Raw genomic sequence first — 6529 nt, 5'->3', positions numbered from 1 at the left:
TTTTTGAACATCAAGGTGAGATAGAGCTTTCGTCCTGTTTAGCTATAGTCTCCTAGCTATAGCCTTCTGCTAAAGCCCTCTGGTCGCTTCAAAGTATGTCCTTGCATACCTGTCTGATTTGAACTCCCCACTTAGCCTCTTCCCAAGGTCAGAGGCTGTTTTCTGTTTGTGGCTGTTTTCTGTTTTTGTTTATGCTCTCAGGGATTAGGCAAATGCTGGAAAATGTGCCCAGGGGATGAGAGTCGCCGCAGGGCATTCTCTGGTGAACATCCCACCTTGGGTGGGCCAGCCGGTGGCTCTGGCGGGGCCCGGGGCGCTCCTGACACACCTGTGCTTGCCCGCGGCCCACCGCAGGCTCTGCAGCCCGAGCACAGGCTCCACGCGAGGGAAAGCACGTCTGTGAGCCCTTCCACACGTTTCTCAGGCCGTACCCCTCCGCGGCCTGCATCGCTGAGCCTGGTGCATCGGCGCAGGCCTTGGCCTCCAGGAAGCTCTCCGCACAGCTGCCCCGGCCCGCCCTTCCCTGCCTCATCACATCCACCGGACCCCGCGAGCTCCCTGATGCCTGCTTCACCTGCTGCTTTATGGATGTCCACCTTCTGTCTCCAGCGGGATGGGGCCCTCCTGGGAAAGGAAGTCAGGATCCTCTACCTGTACGTCCTGTGGGGCCTGGGGCAAGTTACTGAACCTTCTGAGCCCAGAGGAAAGCACGGGATGGTGCCCACTTCCCCGGGGAATTTGGCGGGCACTCTGCAGTGCTCCTTCAATAACCCTCCAGGCGAAGGTCCGCCCTAACCACCCTCCCCCATCCCCAGGAGATCCTCCACCAAACCCTGAGAGGGTTGAGTGCCTGGTGTCCACAGACATTGGTTGAATTTTTTCTCCATAGATTTAAATATATATAATTTTTAATTGGTTTCAGAGAGGAAGGGAGAGGGAGACAGAAACATCAATGATGAGAGAGAATCATTGATTGGCTGATTTCATCATGTCCCTCCTCTCCCTCTCTTCTCCCCCAACCCCCCAACACACACACACACACACACACACACACACTGGGGATCAAGCCTGAAATCCGGGCATGTGCCCTGATCAGGGAATCACTCAGCCACTGAGCCAGGCCAGCAGGGTTCAGTGGCTGTTGATACAGTCACAAGGCAATGTGCTCATCATCACTATGTACTGGTAATGCCAGTACATTCCCATCAGCCCCTCTGAGCTATATACTTCCATAAAGCTTTGTTTAGTTTTAAATGAATTAAAGCACATTTTGACTATATCACACTACATACAATTATTCTACTTTATAATCACTGGTGGCATGTACCATGTGTCAGGTATTGCTTTGAGTGCTTTATACATAATAAATCCAACATGGTAAGTTTTATCAGCATCATTATTCTGTTACTGATGAAGAAACTGAGCCGTGGAAAGAACCGGAATCTTGACCAAGCCCACACAGCGGGAAGGGGCAGAGAAGGGATTTGAACCCAAGGCTCCCTCAGCGGTGCTCCTCACCACTCCTGCTCCCGCTTGACCAGGGCATTAAGATTTAACACCAACCAACCAAACACAAGCAAACATAGAACCCTTAAGCACGAAAGCCTGTCTCCTTCCTCCCCATGTTATCAGTCACCCTTGGGCATTATTTTTACTAAACTTGAAGGACTTGTCCACTGCAGGCCCGAGCCTAGGCTCTATGGGTGACCCGGAAATCCAGAAGGCCTGGTCTGCATCCTCCAGAAGTGAGCAGAATGAGCAGCAGCACAGGCAGAAGGTGGCGCCCACACACGGCATTCAGACTTGGGAGAGTCCGGCCACTGCTGATGGCAGAAAGCTGGGACCTACTGTCACAACAGGAACCTTAAGTAACGAAATAGTACATTTAAAAGACACACCTGAGTGTTAGTCACTTCCATAGCCCAGTATTTGCAACACTTCATAAAGGAGAGTGCGCATCCTGGGTCGGAAGGCCTGGACTCGGCCAACAAACATCCTCCGCTAGACTTTGACCCTCACGAAACCTTGGGCACTACGTTCGGGCTGTTATCTCAGATTTGTTGCCCACACATGAAGCTCTGAAGCATTTTTGTAAGTAGAGCTTCCATTACTTGGAACCCCTGAGTTTATTGAGGGCTCTGAAGAGCCCTCCAACCTGGTCTAGGGTATCCACTTAGAAAACATTTCAAATGGCACCTTTCCCCCCTCTATTAATCATGGAATTCCTTTTTTAAAAAATAATGCACCATTGATTCCTTTTAGACATAATGCACCCATGATAATAATTTTGATAGTATGTTTTTGTTTGGTGGGCTATTTGGAGGGAAGGTGGTTAAAAGGCCCCACATACTACACTTAATGTGGGAAGCAATGGACAAACCCGAAGAAATTCTATTTTGGTTAAATAAACTGGGCAGCAGCGCCCTCTAGTGCTGAAAAGTAAGTACTGCAGCCACTGGATTAAAAAGGGGGAAAGCATCCCTTAATTACTTGCTTCAAGAGCCTTCCCCAAATGCTTTCAGTCTAAGGGAAGCACGTGCTTAGTTACTCTTTATTTTAACTGGAACATGCACTGCCTTACTACCTATTTGACTGGTTCCTCAAACACTTACTAAGCACTTACTGGTGCCCGTTGCTGTCCCCCAACTGCGACCTCGTGCCTCTGAACTGTCTCCTTTCTCCCTGAGTCATCGTCACCTTCTTGCTTATCAGTCACTGGCTTGTCCCATCTTCTGACTGGCTTGTAACTCTGGGAAGGCGGCAGCGGCCACATCTGGTCCCTCTTTGTGTTCCCACGGCCCCTCCTGCTGCGTCTGTCCGGGCCGTATCCAAGGGCATATTTGCTCAAAGTAATTGAATTAAACGCAAGCAGAAAGCAGCGGAGCTCCAGAGCCACAGAGGACGGTTTCGGCAGCTTTGCACACGTAACTCTCACAAGTGGAGTACGTGGCCACGGTGGTGTAGCTGCCAAATTGCATGTTGAATTTTTCTCATCCATTTCTGTGGTGTAACAAGGCCACCAATGAAAGATAAGGTTTATTTTATCCTGGATCCCATTGCGTCAGGAAGAGTTGGCTTCGTCCAGTTCCTGCCGGCTGTGAAGGATGCCGGATTGCTCCAGGTCAGGTGCCTGAAGGCAGATGCCTGCCCTGGCCCACCCACCGGGGTGACCGAGGTGCTTCTCAGATACGGGGATTTCACATCACATTTATATATATTTACTGTTATTATTTTAATCCTCACACGAGGATATGTTTATTGATTTGAGAGAGAGAGTGAGAGGGAGAGAAACAGAGAAAGAGAGAGAAACATCGGTCAATCGGTTGCTGCCGGGACACTCTCTGACTGAGGATGGAACCTGAAACCTAGGTGTGCGCCCTGAGGGAATGTCGAACCTACAACCTTTTGGTGTGTACGGGTCAACGCATCTACCGACTGAGTCACCTGGCCAGGGCTCATGTTACATATTTTTTTAAACATTTTTCAGGGACTGACGTAAGGTTGTTCACTTTTAAAAAATTATCATTTATTATGACTTTCATGTATGAAAAACATGACATTTTAACACCAAAAAAGGAGGAAGGTCATACTCTCAGAATAAATAAGGGTGTTTTATTTTGTTTTTTCCCCCTACTGTATACATTTAACTCACGTTCTAGATCTTGATAAAGAAATTGGAGCCGAAACTGGTTTGGCTCAGTGGATAGAGCGTTGGCCTGTGGACTGAGGGATCCCAGGTTCGATTCCAGTCAAGGGCATGTACATTGGTTGCGGGCACATCCCGGGGGGGGGGGGGGGGGTGCGTGCAGGAGGCAGCTGATCGATGTCTCTCCCTCATCAATGTTTCTGACTCTCTATCCCTCTCTCTTCCTCTCTGTAAAAAAAATCAATAAAATATGTTAAAAAAAAAAAAGAAAGAAAGAAAGAAAGAAAGAAAGAAAAGAAATTGGAGAAAGAACGCAGAGGGTGGACACACAAGCTCACACCCTCCCTCCCCCCACAACACCTGACACCTGTATCTGCCCACCGGTTCCTCAGTTGGATTCAAGGGTTTCATTTGGTAATTCCCTCCCTCAGGTGTGCCCTCTGAAATCACGAGTGTGTGATGAGCCAGAGAAACCACGCCCCTGGGGAACAGAGGCGAGTGTGGAAACCAGCTGGTGCCAATACCCAAGCCAGAGAGGAAGACGGGTGTCAGGTGTGTGCCCGCCCGTCTGCCCTCCACTGTCTCCCGTTTCTTGGCCCGAGTGTGTGTTTTGGTTGTTTGGGCGACAGGGTAGTTTGTGGGGTGGCCTTGGAGGGGCTGGGGCAGTGGTCGGCAAACTCATTAGTCCACAGAGCCAAATATCAACAGGACAACGATTGAAATTTCTTTTGAGAGCCAGATATTTTACACTTAAACTTCTTCTAACGCCACTTCTTTAAAATAGACTCTCCCAGGCCGTGGTATTTTGTGGAAGAGCCACACTCAAGGGCCAAAGAGCCACAAGTGGCTCGTGAGCCGCAGTGTGCCGGCCATGGGATTGGGGGGTGTGGGTGGGAGACGCGGAAAGAGAGACGAAGGCATTGACCCCACTTGCTGGGCGGGAGTGGGTTTCTCTCCTCTCCTGACCACCAGGCAGACAGCACAAAGTGGCGGTCTCCTGCTTTGCTTTTCCAGCAGCCTTTCCATCCGCCTCTCTGCCCGATCATCCCCACAGGAGCAAGCCGCCCGCCCGATTCCAGGAAGGGCCGGGGTTGGCTTTTCCTCCCTCCCTCTCCAGACTCATCAGGAAGGGGAGTGCTCTCAGCTGCCCCTGGGGCATTGCAGATGCAACCCCTCACCTGGACTCTCCGCTTTCAATCTCCTCTGCATCTCCCCTCCCAGGGGTCCTGGCTATCCCCCGATCTCTGCAGGAAGCCTCCAGGCCCTGGCGCGTCAGCATCAGCGTCCGCGTGTGCTCATCTGTTCCCGAGCCCATCTCTTAGTCACCGTGCCCTCTGCTTCCCCTCCACATTCCTCCTCACCCTCATCCGCTCCTCCTCCCTCCTTCTGCCCCGGCCAGCTTCACAGCAGCCCCAGCGAGGAGGACCGGAGAGAAATTCCAGGGCAGCAGTGTGTTTATAGGAGGCGATCTCTCTCGTGCCATGAGTTGTAAGAGTTTTCCATTTATAATGTAACTTCCTGTGACCCAATGTTCTCAAACAAGAGTCGCCAGATATAGTCTATCCAGCTAAACTTGAATTCCAGATAAACAACAAATAATTTTTTTTTTTTAGTAGAAGTGCATTCCACGTAATAGATCAGACAGCCTTCTTTGCCGAAGCTGGCAGTCCTGGGTGAGGCAGATGTAACAATAAAAGTGATGCCGAGGCCGTGGAGCACCTGAGGGGACCGTCTGTGCCGTCAGGGACGCGGTCATGCCGGAGGCCCAGGCGTGCTGATGGGTAGCACCCTGCTCTCTCTCTCTCTCTCTCTCTCTCTCTCTCTCTCTCTCTCTCTCTCTCTCTCTCTCTCTCTCTCGTGGCCCACTGTGGGTGCTCAGGCATCTTTTTCATTTTAACCCCAGGATCACCCTAGGCAGGAGGTTCTATCGTCTTCTTTTTGCAGAGAAGGCCATGGATTTTCAGGGGAAATAAACAGGTAGCATCAAGTCATGCAGGAAGCTAGGAAGTTTGCTAAAGTTTGTAAAGTCTGCGGGACTCAGAGCCCTGCTCCTCTGCACGCCGCCCCCTTCGGAGGGAGGCTGTGGGGACGGTGCCCACAGGACTCCCCGCCTTCCGCAGGGACGCCCCCCCTTGGAGAGCCACGACCCTCCCTTCCTTCCGGACTCGGAATCAAAACTGTGCCCCGGCTGCTTCTCCGAGCAGCGGGGCCCCCCTCACCCCAATTTAGCTGAAGCAGAGGGAGGATTCTCTGCTAACCTCACAGAAAGAACCCAACTGGGGTTTGGGGAGACTGTTCCCACCTTAAAAGCACATGCTTCTCACGGTGACGCCAGACTCACCAAGAGGAGCTGGGAGACTAGGGAGTTCGGGGCCATGGTGATGGCGGACACACACACACACACACACACACACAGCACAGTCCTAGCAGCAGTTGTGCAGGCCCAGGGCAGGCAAGGGCAGGGAAAGGGCTTTCCCATCGGCCCCCGTTCTTGTAGCCACAGTATCCGTCTGTCCCTCATCTGTCCACACGGCACACCTGGCACCTGCACTCACTGTATAGTGGGCCACACACTGGACTTGCTGGCGAGCCAGACGGGGGCCCAGCCGGCGTGGGGCTGAGAGTCTAGGGAGCATCAGCTGAGTCAGGGAAGGGTTGGTGTGTTCACCTGGCCCAGTGGTTGGCAAACTCATTAACTAACAGAGCCAACTATCCACAGGACAACGATTGACATTTCTTTTGAGACCCAAATGTTTTAAACTTAAACTTCTTCGAACTCCACTTCTTCAAAATAGACTGGCCCAGGTATTTTGTGGAAGAGCCACACTCAAAGGGCCAAAGAGCCGCCTGTGGCTCGCGAGCCGCAGCCTGCCTCCTGCCCTC

This window comes from Pipistrellus hanaki (genome assembly GCF_964339955.1).
Source record: "Pipistrellus hanaki genome assembly, chromosome: 8".
NCBI classification, from domain to species: Eukaryota; Metazoa; Chordata; class Mammalia; order Chiroptera; family Vespertilionidae; genus Pipistrellus; species Pipistrellus hanaki.
This window is presented reverse-complemented; position numbering follows the sequence as displayed.